At 35.8% G+C, this 16808-nt stretch overlaps 1 protein-coding gene and 1 long non-coding RNA gene across 7 annotated transcripts in view; one reads left to right on the plus strand and one right to left on the minus strand.

The window, feature by feature from the left end:
- The window catches only part of LOC127701233 (importin-4-like), a 997117-nt gene that overhangs the window by 631194 nt on the left and 349115 nt on the right, over positions 1 to 16808 (minus strand). The gene's annotated exons all lie outside the window — the stretch shown is intronic.
- Positions 1 to 16808, plus strand: part of LOC127701248 (uncharacterized) — a 45476-nt gene that overhangs the window by 5135 nt on the left and 23533 nt on the right. The gene's annotated exons all lie outside the window — the stretch shown is intronic.

Raw genomic sequence — 16808 nt, forward strand, 5'->3', positions numbered from 1 at the left:
ACGTCATTCAAATGTTCATTACATGACGAACAGGAATATATATGGTTTAGGGGTGGGGATCTCAACCATTTACAAGATATTAGAACATTGGGGGTGGGGGAACCCCTGGGGACTGACCATATACGTCATTCAAATGTTCAAGACATGACAAATAGGAATATATATGGTTTAGAGGTGGGGATCTCGACCATTTACAAGATATTAGAACTTTCTCAAATGGCAGGGGGTCCGGATGACCCCTGGGTACTAACCCTGTATATCATTCAAACCATCTTAGCATGACAAACCAGAATATATATGGTTTAAGGGTGGGGATCTTGACCACTTACAAGATATTAGAACTTTCTTAAATGGCAGAGGGGGGGGGGGGGTGACCCCTGGGGAATAACCCTGTATATCATTCAAACCATCTTAGCATGACAAACCAGAATATATATGGTTTAGGGGTGGGGATCTTGACCACTTACAAAATGGCAGGGGGTGGGGGGTGACCCATGGGGACTAACCCTGTATTTCATTTGATGTGCTTTATCATGACAAACCAGAATATATATGGTTTAGGGGTGGGGATCTCGTCCATTTACAAGATATTAGAACTTTCTAAAATGGCAGGGGGTCGGGATGACCCCTGGGGACTAACCCTGTATATCATTCAAACCATCTTAGCATGACAAACCAGAATATATATGGTTTAGGGGTGGGGATCTTGACCACTTACAAAATGGCAGGGGGTGGGGGGTGACCCATGGGGACTAACCCTGTATTTCATTTGATGTGCTTTATCATGACAAACCAGAATATATATGGTTTAGGGGTGGGGATCTCGTCCATTTACAAGATATTAGAACTTTCTAAAATGGCAGGGGGTCGGGATGACCCCTGGGGACTAACCCTGTATATCATTCAAACCATCTTAGCATGACAAACCAGAATATATATGGTTTAGGGGTGGGGATCTTGACCACATACAAGATATTAGAACTTTCTTAAATGGCAGGGGGTGGGGGTGACCCCTGGGGACTAACCCTGTATTACATTTGATGTGCTTTATCATCACAATTCAGAATATATATGGTTTAGGGGTGGGGATCTCGACCATTTACAAGATATTAGAACTTTCTCAAATGGCAGGGGGTCGGGATGACCCCTTGGGACTAACCCTGTATATCATGCAAACCATCTTAGCATGACAAACCATAATATATATGGTTTAGGGGTGGGGATCTTGACCACTTACAAGGTATTAGAACTTTCTTAAATGGCAGGGGGTGGGGGTGACCCCTGGGGACTAACCCTGTATTTCATTTAATGGGCTTTATCATTTAGAACATTTTCAATTAAAAAGAATGTGTCTATCACAAACGGTTTTCAATTTATAATCATTTGAAAATTTAAAAAAATAAAATCCCATAGGGTTCTATAGTAAAACCCTCTTTTCTTTTTGCCCCTCAAAGTACCCCTTTATAAACCCCATTGCACAAACAAAACCCTGATTGCACCACTAGACATGTTAGTCTAACATATTCTGAAACCCTAAGTTAATCTGACAAGCGGTTTTGGAGAACGAATGCGGACAAGTTCAAATTTAAAAGCGGCGGAAGAAGAAGAAGAAGAAGAAGAAGAAGAAGAAGAATAATAATAATAAGAACTGAGCAAAAACAATAAGTCTTAATAATAGGGAAAAAGAAACAGAGGAAAAGCAATATGTCACCTGACATTGTCGATCAGGTGACATAATAATAATAACTAGATTTGCCATTGCAAGCAATAGCGGATGTCACCCTTCCCCCATGGACACTAAGCGGCAGACATTTCGAAAATTTTGAACAGTGAATGCACATATATACATTGCTATACATCTGTCTGTAAATTTTCAGTACATTTAGAGCAATTTGGAATTTTTCACATTTCTGCCGTTTTCATGGCAACGGTGGCCATTTTGGAAATTCCAAAGTCAAAAGTCTCATCTACACTTTCCAGATTAAGTTTCATAAAGTTTGGAGCATTTTGAAATTTTTGACATTTTTGGTGTTTCTATGTTAACGGCAGCCATTTCCAAAATTCCAAAGTCAAATAGCAACTCTGCACATGCCAGTTAACATTTCTGTAAAGTTTCATAAAGTTTGGAGGATTTTGAAATTTTTGGACATTTTTGTTTTTATGCTGTTTCCATGGTAACAGTGACTGATTCTAAAATTTTAAAGACAGATGCCACTTTGGCAGATGACCAGGAATATACCATGAAAGAATCATGGAATTTGACCTACCATTATAAGTGAGTAAATGCTACTTTTAAGAATTTCCCATAGGGGCTCATGGTAAATGTTTCTCCAGTTTCCATGGTAATGGCAGCCATTTTGGAATTTCTAAATATGGTCAACACATCTTGGCATGCCAGGCTACATTCCACTAAAGTTTCATCTAGTTGGGTCCCATAATGAAAGATTTAATGGATTTGCAATTTTAATTTTTTTTTCACATTTTTTCTGTTTCCATGGTAACGGCAGCCATTTTTTAGTTCCAAAGTTGCACTGCAACTCGAAAGTCAGGGTTCCTTGTTATAGTGCCCCATCATTTAGATTGGTTCCTTTGGCTCTGAGAAAACAGGCGGACAAAATTAGGTGGAAGAAAAATAATAATAATAATAATAGAGAAAAAGAAACAGAGGAAAAGCAATATGTCATCCGACATTGTCGATCGGGTGACATAATAAGAAACGGGACAAAAACATAAAGTCTCCAAAACTCCGTTTTGGTGACTTAATAATAATAAGAAACGGGACAAAAACATAAAGTCCCCAAAACTCCGTTTTGGCGACTTAATCATAATAATAACAAGTAATCCTGTGTTAGGATGCTAACACAAAAGTTGCCAAAAACGGCCCCCAACCATTGTTCTGCTGTTTCATGGTAACGGCAGCCATTTTGAAATTTCAAAGTCGGATAGCACATCTACACATGACATGTCACATTACTTACAAGTTTCATAAAAATTGGACCAATTTTTAAATTGAGGCATTTGTGTTTCCATGGTTACGGCGGCCATTTTGGAAATTCCAAAGTCAAATGCCACATCTACATAAGACAGTTAACATTTGTGTAAACTTTCATTAAGTTTGAAGCATTTTGAATTTTTTGACATTTTTGCAGTTTCCATGGTAACGGCAGCCATTTTGAAAATTCCAAAGTCGGATGGCACATCTACACATGACAGGTCACATTACTGTCAAGTTTCATAAAGATTGGACTAAATCTAGATTTTTCGAATTTTTGTTGTTTCCATGGTAACGGCGGCCATTTTGGAAATTCCAAAGTCAAATTCCAAATCTACATATACTCGTTAACATCTCTGTAAAATTTCATTAAATTTGAAGTATTTTAAAAAAAAATTCACATTTTTGCAGTTTCCATGGTTACGGCGGCCATTTTAAAAATTCCAAAGTCGAATTACAGCTACATATGGTGCTACCTGTAATAATCTATCATTCTATAACATATAAAGTACATAGGAACAATTCAACACTATCACATGACTAATCACATGACTATTGTTTTTGAATGTTCCATGAAAATTGACCCCCTAAAATAATGCCAAGATGACCCCGGGCTGAAATAAAAAATGTGGAATGGACACCTGGACATCGGTCTCTTGTATTACACAAAACTTAATGGTTCTACCAGTAGCGAATCAATATTCAAAAATGACCCCACCCATGTTCCGGCCCCCAATAAGTGCAAAGTTGACCCCCATTTGAAATAAAAAAATAGCGAATGCACCCCTAGGGATACTACCCCAACATCATACCAAATATAAAGTTTCCATCATTTAAGGCTTGGAAGAAAATGGTCGGACAAATTAGGGTTAAGAAGAATAATAACTAGAATTGAAATTGCAAGCAATAGTGGATGCACCCTCAATCCCCCATTGCCAGGATAAAGGCAGCCATTTGGAACATTCCAAAGTCGAAAGTCGCATCTAGACATGCCAGCTAACATTACAGTAAATGTTTAGACCATTTGGAGTATTTTGAAAATTTTGGCATTTTGGCCGTTTCCATGGTAACGGCAGCCATTTTGAAAATTCCAAAATCATATATCAACTCTGCACATGCCAGTCAACATTTCTGTGAAGTTTCAACAAGTTTGGTGCATTTTGAATTTTTTAAAGTTTCCATGGTAACGGTAGCCATTTTCAAATTCCAAAGCCATATACCACTTTGACTTATTATATGTTACATACCCATACAGTGTCTATGGGTTTTATATGATATTCTTAAAGAAAAAGCAGCTTTAATGTATTTTCCCATAGGGCCAATGTTAAATTTTCGCCCTGTTTCCATGACAATGGCGGTCATTCTGGAATTTCTAAATATTGTAAGTTCATGCAGGCATACCTAGTAACATTTTCATAAAGTTTCATCCAGTTGGGTCTTAGAATAAAAGATTTGGATGTTTGATTTTTTTTTACATTTTTATCGTTTCCATGGAAACGGTGGCCATCATGCACATTCCAAAGTCTACTGCAATTCTTCACATGGTGGTCCTTATTATAGTAGAGTTCCATCAACATTGGTCAATTGGATTCCGAGAAATTAGCTGGACAAAATGTGTGGAAGAAAAATAAGCGGCAGCCATTTCAAAAATGTTAAACCAGGATGCTTATATATGCATGGCTATACATGGTTCTGTAAATTTTTAGAACATTTAGAGCATTTTTGATCATTTAAAATTTTTTGACATTTTTGCAGTTTCCATGGCAACGGTGGCCATTTTGGAAATTCCAAAGTCAAAAGTCTCATCTAGACTTGCCAGTCAAGAATCATATTAAGTTTGGAGCATTTTGTAATTTTTGGAAATTTTTTGACATTTTTGCTGGTTTCAATGGTAACAGAGACCATTCCCAAAATTTAATGACAGGTGCTACATTGGTACATGGGAGGGAACATACCATTAAAATTTCAATGGATTTGACATACCATTTTAAGAAAGTAAATGTCACTTTTAGGTGTTTGGATCATTTTGACCTGTTTTGCATTGTTTCCATGGTAACGGCAGACATTTTTGAAATTCCAACGCCAAATTCCACATCTACCAATGTTGCTCATCATTACTGTGAAGTTTAAATAAATTTTGAGCATTTTGATATTTTTGAAATTTTTGGTGTAGTTTCCATGGCAACATAGTAGTTCCGATGATTGCCAAAATCATCCAAAACCAGTATATAGTGAACACTTACATTGTATTAAAATTTGATGATTTTAAGTCAAAGCATATCCAAATAATTCACCAAACCCTATAATTTTATTTTTTCATCTTTTTTCGGTTTCCATGGTTACGGCAGCCATTTATTAGTTCCAAAGTTGTACTGCAACTCGAAAGTCAGCTCTGAGAAAACTGGCGGACACAATTAGGTGGAAGAAAAATAATAATAACAAGTAATCCTGTGTTAGGATGCTTACACAAAAGTCGCCAAAACGGCCCCCAACCATTGTGCTGCTGTTTCCATGGTAACGGCAGCCATTTTGAAATTTCATAGTCGGATATCACATCTACACGTGACAGGTCACATTTCTTAAAAGTTTCATAAAAATTGGACCAATTTTCAAATTTAGGCATTCGTGTTTCCATGGTAACGGTGGCCATTTTGGAAATTCCAAAGTCAAATGCCACATCTACATAAGACGGTCAACATTTGTGTAAAGTTTCATTAAGTTTGAAGCATTTTGAATTTTTTAACATTTTTGCAGTTTCCATGGTAACGGCAGCCATTTTGAAAATTCCAAAGTCGGATGGCACATCTACACATGACAGGTCACATTACTGTCAAGTTTCATAAAGATTGGACCAAATCTAGATTTTTCGCATTTTTGTTGTTTCCATGGCAACGGCGGCCATTTTGGGAATTCCAAATCTACATACACTCGTTAACATCTCTGTAAAATTTCAATAAATTTGATGCGTTTTAAAAAAATTTCACATTTTTGCAGTTTCCATGGTAACGGCGGCCATTTTAAAAATCCAAAGTCGAATTACAGCTACATATGGTGCTACCTGTAATAATCTATCATTATATAACATAAAAAGTACATAGGAATAATTCAACACTATCACATGATTAATTACATGACTATTGTTCTAGAATGTTCCATGAAAATTGACCCCCTAAAATAATGCCAAGATGACCCCGGGCTGAAATAAAAAATGTGGAATGGACACCTGGACATCGGTCTCTTGTATTACACAAAACTTAAAGGTTCTACCAGTAGTGAATCAATAGTCGAAAAATGACCCTACCCATGTTCCGGCCCCCAAATAGTGCCAAGTTGACCCCCATTTGAAATAAAAATTAGTGAATGCACCCCTTGGGATACTACCCCAACATCATACCAAATATAAAGTTTCCATCATTTAAGGCTTGGAAGAAAATGGTCGGACAAATTAGGGTTAAGAATAATAATAATAATAATAATAATAATAATAACTAGATTTGCCATTGCAAGCAATAGCCGATGTCACCCTTCCCCCATTGCCACTAAGCGGCAGCCATTTCAAAAAATTTTAACAGTGAATGCACATATATGCATGGCTATACATCTTTCTGTAAATTTTCAGTAGATTGAGAGCATTTTAAAAATGTTCGCATTTTTGCCGTTTCCATGGCAACGACAGCCATTTTGAAAATTTCAAAGTCAAAAGTCTTATCTTTACTTGCCAGTTAACAATAATATCAAGTTTCATTAAGTTCAAACCATTTTGAAAATTTTTGACATATTTGCAGTTTCCATGACAACAGTGGCCATTTTGGAAATTCCAAAGTCATAAGTTTCATCCAGACTTGCCAGTCAACAATCATATTAAGTGTCATCAATTTTGGAGCATTTTGAAATTTTTGAAATTTTTGACATTCGTGATGGTTCCTATGGTAACAGAGACCATTCCCAAAATCTAATGGCAGATACCACATTGGTACATGGGGGGAACATACCATCAAAGTTTCAATCGATTTGACCTACCATTTTTAGAAAGTAAATGCTACTTTAAGGTTTTTGGAGCATTTTGACCTGTTTTGCATTGCTTCCATGGTAACGGCAGACATTTTCGAAATTCAAACGCCAAATTCCACATCTACTAATGTTGCTCATCATTACTGTGAAGTTTCATTAAGTTTGGAGCATTTTGATATTTTTGAAATTTTTGGTGTAGTTTCCATGGCAACATAGTAGTTCCAATGATTGCCAAAATCATCCAAAACCAGTATATAGTGGGCATCTACATTGTATTAAAATCTAATGATTTTAAGTTTAAGCATTCTCAAATAATTCACCGAACTCCAAAATTTTATTTTTTCACCATTTTTCAGTTTCCAAAGCAACTCGAAAGTCAGGGTTCCTTGTGATAGTGCCCTATCATTTAGATTGGTTCCTTTGGCTCTGAGAAAACGGGCGGACAAAATTAGGTGGAAGAAAAATAATAATAATAATAATAGGGAAAAAGAAACAGAGGAAAAGCAATATGTCACCCGACATTGTCGATCGGGTGACATAATAATAAATAACGGGACAAAAACATAAAGTCCCCAAAACTCCGTTTTGGCGACTTAACTAGATTTGCCATTGCAAGCAATAGCGGATGTCACCCTTCCCCCATGGACACTAAGCGGCAGCCATTATAAAATTTTGAACAGTGAATGCACATATATACATTGCTATACATCTGTCTGTAAATTTTCAGTACATTTAGAGCAATTTGGAATTTTTCACATTTCTGCCGTTTTCATGGCAACGGCGGCCATTTTGGAAATTCCAAAGTCAAAAGTCTCATCTACACTTTCCAGATAACGTTAATATTAAGTTTCATAAAGTTTGGAGCATTTTGAAATTTTTGACATTTTTGGTGTTTCCATGGTAACGGCAGCCATTTCCAAAATTCCAAAGTCAAATAGCAACTCTGCATATGCCAGTTAACATTTCTGTAAAGTTTCATAAAGTTTGGAGGATTTTGAAATTTTTGGACATTTTTGTATTTATGCTGTTTCCATGGTAACTAACAGTGACCGATTCTAAAATTTAAAAGACAGATGCCACATTTGCAGATGACCAGGAATATACCATGAAAGAATCATGGAATTTGACCTACCATTATAAGTGAGTAAATGCTACTTTTAAGAATTTCCCATAGGGGCTAATGGTAAATGTTTCTCCAGTTTCCATGGAAATGGCAGCCATTTTGGAATTTCTAAAAATGGTCAACACATCTTGGCATGCCAGGCTACATTCCACTAAAGTTTCATCTAGTTGGGTCCCATAATGAAAGATTTAATGGATTTGCAATTTTTATTTTTTTTCACATTTTTTCGGTTTCCATGGTAACGGCAGCCACTTTTTTAGTTCCAAAGTTGCACTGCAACTCGAAAGTCAGGGTTCCTTGTTATAGTGCCCCATCATTTAGATTGGTTCCTTTGGCTCTGAGAAAACGGGCGGACAAAATTAGGTGGAAGAAAAATAATAATAACTAGATTTGCCATTGCAAGCAATAGCGGATGTCACCCTTCCCCCATTGCCACTAAGCGGCAGCCATTACGAAAATTTTAAACAGTGAATGCACATATATGCATAGCTTTACATCTATCTGTAAATTTTCAGTACAATTAGAGCATTTTTATTTTTTTTATTTTTCTGCCGTTTCCATGGCAACGGCGCCCATTTTGGAAATTCCAAAGTCAAAAGTCTCATCTACACTTGCAAGATAACATAAATATTAAGTTTCATTAAGTTTGGAGCATTTTGAAATTTTTGACATTTTTTATGTTTCCATGGTAACGGCAGCCATTTCCAAAATTCCAAAGTCAAATAGCAACTCTGCACTTGCCAGTTAACATTTCTGTAAAGTTTTATCAAGTTTGGAGGATTTTGAAATTTTTGTACATTTTTGAATTTGTGCTGTTTCCATGGTAACAGTGACCGATTCTAAAATTTTAAAGACAGATGCCACTTTGGCAGATGACCAGGAATATACCATGAAAGAATCATGGAATTTGACCTACCATTATAAGTGAGTAAATGCTACTTTTAAGAATTTCCCATAGGGGCTAATGGTAAATGTTTCTCCAGTTTCCATGGTAATGGCAGCCATTTTGGAATTTCTAAATATGGTCAACACATCTTGGCATGCCAGACTACATTCCACTAAAGTTTCATCCAGTTGGGTCTCATAATGAAAGATTTAATGGATTTGCAATTTTTTTTTTCACATTTTTTCTGTTTCCATGGTAACGGCGGCCACTTTGGAAATTTCAAAGTCAAATTCCAAATCTACATACACTCGTTAACATCTCTGTAAAATTTCATTAAATTTGAAGCATTTAAAAAAAATTTCACATTTTTGCAGTTTCCATGGTAACGGAGGCCATTTTAAAAATTCCAAAGTCGAATTACAGCTACATATGGTGCTACCTGTAATAATCTATCATTATATAACATAAAAAGTACATAGGAATAATTCAACACTATCACATGACTAATCACATGACTATTGTTCTAGAATGTTCCATGAAAATTGACCCCCTAAAATAATGCCAAGATGACCCAGGGCTGAAATAAAAAATGTGGAATGGACACCTGGACATCGGTCTCTTGTATTACACAAAACTTAAAGGTTCTACCAGTAGCGAATCAATAGTCGAAAAATGACCCCACCCAATAAAAAATAGTGAATGCACCCCTAGGGATACTATAGCAACATCATACCAAATATAAAGATTCCATCATTTAAGGTTTGGAAGAAAATGGTCGGACAAATTAGGGTTAAGAATAATAATAATAATAAGAAGAAGAAACGGGACAAAAACATAAAGTCCCCAAAACTCCGTTTTGGCGACTTAACTAGATTTGCCATTGCAAGCAATAGCGGATGTCACCCTTCCCCCCATTGCCACTAAGCGGCAGCCATTTCAAAAATTTTAAACCAGGATGCTTATATATGCATGGCTATACATGGTTCTGTAAATTTTTAGAACATTTAGAGCATTTTTGATCATTTAACATTTTTTGACATTTTTGCAGTTTCCATGGCAACGGTGGCCATTTTGGAAATTCCAAAGTCAAAAGTCTCATCTAGACTTGCCAGTTAAGAATCATATTAAGTTTCACTAAATTTGGAGCATTTTGTAATTTTTGGAAATTTTTGACATTTTTGCTGGTTTCTATGGTAACAGAGACCATTCCCAAAATTTAATGACAGGTGCTACATTGGTACATGGGAGGGAACATACCATTAAAATTTCAATGAATTTGACATACCATTTTAAGATAGTAAATGCCACTTTTAGGTTTTTGGATCATTTTGACCTGTTTTGCATTGTTTCCATGGAAACGGCAGACATTTTTAAAATTCCAACGCCAAATTCCACATCTACCAATGTTGCTCATCATTACTGTGAAGTTTAAATAAATTTTGAGCATTTTGATATTTTAAAAATTTTTGGTGTAGTTTCCATGGCAACATAGTAGTTCCGATGATTGCCAAAATCATCCAAAACCAGTATATAGTAAACACCTACATTGTATTAAAATTTGATGATTTTAAGTCAAAGCATATCCAAATAATTCACCAAACCCTATAATTTTATTTTTTCATTTTTTTCGGTTTCCATGGTTACGGCAGCCATTTTTTAGTTCCAAAGTTGCACTGCAACTCGAAAGTCAGGGTTCCTTGTTATAGTGCACCATCATTTAGATTGGTTCCTTTGGCTCTGAGAAAACTGGCGGACAAAATTAGGTGGAAGAAAAATAATAATAATAATAATAATAATAATAACTAGTAATCTTGTGTTAGGATGCTAACACAAAAGTCGCCAAAACGGACCCAAAATCATTGTTCTGCGAAATCAATGGTTTCATTATATGCTAGGCAACATTTGTTTTAAGTTTCATTAAATTTGAAACATTTTGAATTTTTTTCATATTTTAACCGTTTCCATGGTAACGGCGGCCATTTTAAAAATTCCAAACTCAAAAGTCAAGTCTACATAAGCTAGGCAACATTTGTTTTAAGTTTCATTAAATTTGAAGCATTTTGAAGTTTTTCATATTTTTGCTGTTTCCATGGCAACGGAGGCCATTTTATAAATTCCAAAGTCAAACTGCTGCTGCAAATTGTCCTCTTGTACAACTATGTGTCTGAGGTTTAATAATAAAGTATTGTCTAAGTATTGTCTTAATTATATACCATCATATACCATTTAATGTCTCTAGAATAAATTTTGACCTTTTTGCATTGTTTCCATGGTAACAACAGCCATTTTGGGAATTCCAACTCCAAATGCCACATTTTCCAATGTTGCTCATCGTAACTGTGAAGTTTCATTAAGCTTGGAACATTTTGATATTTTTGAAATTTTTGGTGTAGTTTCCATGGCAACATAGTAGTTCCAATGATTGCCAAAATCATCCAACACCAGTATATACTTTGCACCTACATTGTATCAAAATATAATGATTCTGAGTTTAAGCATATCCAAACAGTTCACCAAAACCAAAAACTGTATTTTTTCACATTTTTTCCGTTACGATGGTAACGGCAGCCATCTTGAACCATTCCATGCTTCATGCACAACTTCACATGGGGGTCCTCAATATAATAGAGTTCCATCATCATTGGTCCATTGGATTTCGAGAAATCGCACGGACAAAATGTACGTGTGGAAGAAAAATAATAATAACTAGATTTGCCATTGCAAACAATAGCGGATGGCACCCTTCCCCCATTGCCAGGCGAGCGGCAGCCATTTAGAAAATTAAAAAGTCAAAGAGTGCATTTACACATGCAAATTATAATTTCTGTTAAGTTTCATTTAGTTTGGAGCATTTTGAAATTTTGAACATTTTTGCTGTTTCCATGGTTACGGCGGCCATTTTGAAAATTCCAACTTCAAAATGCAACTCTGCCCATGCCAGTTACCATTTCTGTGGAGTTTCTTCCAGTTTGGAACACTTTGATTTTTTTCGCATTTTTGCTGTTTCCATGGAAACGGTGGCCATTTTTTACCATTCCATAGCAAGGTGCACAACTTTACATGGGGGTCCTCAATATAGTAGAGTTCCATCAACATTGGTCCATTGGATTCCAAGAACTCGCACGGACAAAATGTGTGGAAGAAAAATAATAAAAACTAGATTTGCCATTGCAAGCAATAGCGGATGTCACCCTTCCCCCATGGACACTAAGCGGCAGCCATTTCGAAAATTTTGAACAGTGAATGCACATATATACATTGCTATACATCTGTCTGTAAATTTTCAGAACATTTAGAGCAATTTGGAATTTTTCACATTTCTGCTGTTTCCATGGCAAGGGCTGCCATTTTGGAAATTCCAAAGTCAAAAGTCTCATCTACACTTTCCAGATAACGTTAATATTAAGTTTCATAAAGTTTGGAGCATTTTGAAATTTTTGGTGTTTCCATGGTAACGGCAGCCATTTCCAAAATTCCAAAGTCAAATAGCAACTCTGCACATGCCAGTTAACATTTCTGTAAAGTTTCATAAAGTTTGGAGGATTTTGAAATTTTTGGACATTTTTGTATTTATGCTGTTTCCATGGTAACAGTGACCGATTCTAAAATTTTAAAGACAGATGCCACTTTGGCAGATGACCAGGAATATACCATGAAAGAATCATGGAATTTGACCTACCATTATAAGTGAGTAAATGCTACTTTTAAGAATTTCCCATAGGGCTAATGGTAAATGTTTCTCCAGTTTCCATGGTAATGGCAGCCATTTTGGAATTTCTTAATATGGTCAACACATCTTGGCATGCCAGGCTACATTCCACTAAAGTTTCATCTACTTGGGTCCCGTAATGAAAGATTTAATGGATTTGCAATTTTAATTTTTTTTTCACATTTTTTCTGTTTCCATGGTAACGGCAGCCATTTTTTAGTTCCAAAGTTGCACTGCAACTCGAAAGTCAGGGTTCCTTGTTATAGTGCCCCATCATTTAGATTGGTTCCTTTGGCTCTGAGAAAACGGGCGGACAAAATTAGGTGAAAGAAAAATAATAATAACTAGATTTGCCATTGCAAGCAATAGCGGATGTCACCCTTCCCCCATTGCCACTAAGTGGCAGCCATTTCAAAAAATTTTAACAGTGAATGCACATATATGCATAGCTATATATCTTTCTGTAAATTTTCAGCACATTCAGAGCATTAAAAAAAAATCACATTTTTGCCGTTTCCATGGCAACGGCAGCCATTTTGAAAATTTCAAAGTCAAAAGTCTCATCTATGCTTGTCAGTTAACAATAATATCAAGTTTCATTAAGTTTGAACCATTTTGAAAATGTTTGACATTTTTGCAGTTTCCATGGCAATGGTGGCCATTTTGGAAATTCCAAAGTCAAAAGTCTCATCCAGACTTGCCATTCAACAATTATATGAAGTTTCATGAATTTTGGAGCATTTTGAAATTTTTGAAATTTTGGACATTTTTGATGGTTCCTCTGGTAACAGAGACCATTCCCAAAATTTAATGACAGATGCCACATTGGAACACGGGAGGGAACATACCATCAAAGTTTCAATCGATTTGACCTACCATTTTAAGAAAGTAAATGCTACTTTTAGGCTTTTGGAGAATTTTGACCTGTTTTGCATTGTTTCCATGGTAACGGCAGACATTTTCGATATTCCAACGCCAAATTCCACATCTACCAATGTTGCTCATCGTTACTGTGAAGTTTCATTAAATTTGGAGCATTTTGATATTTTTGAAATTTTTGGTGTAGTTTCCATGGCAAAATAGAAGTGCCAATGATTGCCAAAATCATCCAAAACCAGTTTATAGTGGGCATCTACATTGTATTAAAATCTAATGATTTTAAGTTTAAGCATTCTCAAATAATTCACCGAACTCCAAAATTATATTTTTTCACCATTTTTCAGTTTCCATGGTGATGGCAGCCATTTTTTAGTTCCAAAGTTGCACTGCAACTCGAAAGTCAGGGTTCCTTGTTATAGTGAACCATCATTCAGATTGGTTCCTTTGGCTCTGAGAAAGCGGGCGGACAAAATTAGGTGGAAGAAAAATATTAATAACAATAATAGGGAAAAAGAAACAGAGGAAAAGCAATATGTCACCTGACATTGTCGATCGGGTGACATAACTAGATTTGCCATTGCAAGCAATAGCGGAAAACTTTGGACATTTTTGCTGTTTTCATGGTTATGGCGGCCATTTTGAACATTCCAACTGCAAAATGCAACTCTGCCTATGCCAGTTACCATTTCATCCAGTTTGCAGAATTTTGATTTTTTTTTAAATTTTGGACATTTTTGCTGTTTCCATGGTTACAGTGGATAATTCCAAAATTCTAAAAGCAGACATCTCATTGCCACATGTCATGTTATATATCAATACAGTTTCACTGACTTTGATGAAATACTCTTTAAGAAAATGCTGATTTTATGCATTTTCCCATAGGGTCAATGTAAAACTTGCCCCATGTTTCCATGACAACGGCGGCCATTTTGGACTATCCAAATATTGTCTTGACATCTTAGCATACTGGGTTACATTTTCATAAAGTTTCATCCAGTTGGGTCATATATCGAAAGAGTTAGAATTGTCACTAAGCGGCAGCCATTTCGAAAATTTTAAACAGTGGATGCACATATATGCATTGCTATACACCTTTCTGCAAATTTTCACAACATTAAGAGCTTTTTGAAATTTTTCACATTTTTTATGTTTCTATGGAAACAGCGGACATTTTCGAAATTCCAAAGTGTAAAGTCTTATCTATACTTGCCAGCTAACATTTATATTAAGTTTCATTAACTTTGGAGCATTTTTGAAATTTTTGCTGTTTCCATGGTAACGGTGATTAATTCCAAAATTCCAAAGACATATGCCACACTGACTGATGACATGTTACATATGATTGAAGTTTCATTTGGTTTAATCTTATATTCTTTAAGAAAATGCTCCTTTAATATGTTTTTCCATAGGGTCAATGTTAAACTTTTGCCCAGTTTCCATGGCAATGGCAGCCATTTTGGAATTTCTAAATACAGTCGGTGTTTCCACACATACCAGGCAACATTTCCATAAAGATTCATTTGGTTTGGTCTAATAATAAAAGAATTGGCTTTTTTGAAAAATTTTCACATTATTGCGGTTTCCATGGAAACGGTGGCCATTTAAAAAATTCCAAAGGTGTCCTGCATAACTAGAGTTGGTGGTCCTCATTATGGTACCCATTCATTATGATTGGTCCATTAGTCTATGAGAAAACTCTAGGACAAAAAAGGTGGAATAATAATAATAATAATAATAAAGAAACGGAGGAAAAGCAATATGTCACCCGACATTGTCGTACGGGTGACATAATAACAGTATGTCACCCCAACTCCGTTGAGGGTGCCATAACTAGATTTGCCATTGCAAGCAATAGCGGATAGAACCCTTCCCCCATTGCCAGGCCAGCGGCAGCCATTTAGAAAATTCCAAAGTCAAAGAGGGCACCTGCAGATGCAAATTATCATTTTTGTAAAGTTTCATCCAGTTTGCAGCATTTTGATTTTTTTTGAAATTTTGGACATATTTGCTGTTTCCATGGTTACAGTGGATAATTCCAAAATTCTAAAAGCAGACATCTCATTGCCACATGTCATGTTATATATCAATACAGTTTCACTGATTTTGGTGAAATACTCTTTAAGAAAATGTTGATTTTATGCATTTTCCCATAGGGTCAAGGTAAAACTTGCCCCATGTTTCCATGACAATGGCGGCCATTTTAGACTATCCAAATATTGTCTTGACATCTTAGCATACTTGGTAACATTTTCATAAAGTTTCATCCAGTTGGGTCTTATAATGAAAGAGTAAGAATTTTTGATTATTTTAGCTGTTTCCATGGTAACGGCAGCCATTTTGAAAATTCCAAAGTCAAACTGCAAATCAGCACATGCCAGATAACATTCCTGTGGAGTTTCTTCCAATTTGGAACACTTTGATTTTTTTCGCATTTTTGCTGTTTCCATGGAAACTGCGGCCATTTTTTACCATTCCATAGCAAGGAGCACAACTTTACATGAGGGTCCTCATTATAGTAGAGTTCCATCAACATTGGTCCATTGGATACGTAAGTGGCAGCAACCCAACAACAGATTTCAATGATTGTGGCAAAGTTTGATAAAATTTGGCCCTGAATTTTCAGAGAAAATATTTGTAAAATTAACTGACAACGATGACAGATGTCAAGTGAAGAGAAAAGTTTTCTCGTTTGAATTGTTTTACTTTGTCATTTCGGGGCCTGTTATAGCTGACTATGCGGTATGGGATTTGCACATTGTTGAAGACTGTACGGTTACCTATAGTTGTTAATTTCTGTCATTTTGGTCTCTTGTGGAGAGTCGTCTCATTGGCAATCATATCACATCTTCTTTTTTATATTGACCTAATTCCTTTACTATTGGAACCATAATCCCCCAAATCAATCTCAACCTACCTATTGGGGTATTGAACTTTCTTGTCAAATTTAATCAAGATTCAATCACTGAACAAAAGTTTTTGTCTGGAAACCAAATGTGTTTTTGGACGGTGATGATAAATCATTATACCAACTCAAAAATTATTTTCCTTCCTCCTATTTAAAGAAATGGCAGTCATGGTTTGTGATACTCTAAGGATCTTTCAGCTGAATTTGGTGTGGTTGAATTTTGAATTGGTTCAGTAGTTTCAGAGAAGACTTTTTGTGGTTAAGAGTGGACAACAGATGCATACTACAGACAGACTCCAAGTG

Source organism: Mytilus californianus, unplaced genomic scaffold, assembly GCF_021869535.1.
Source record: "Mytilus californianus isolate M0D057914Y unplaced genomic scaffold, xbMytCali1.0.p SCAF_5, whole genome shotgun sequence".
Classification (NCBI taxonomy): Eukaryota; Metazoa; Mollusca; class Bivalvia; order Mytilida; family Mytilidae; genus Mytilus; species Mytilus californianus.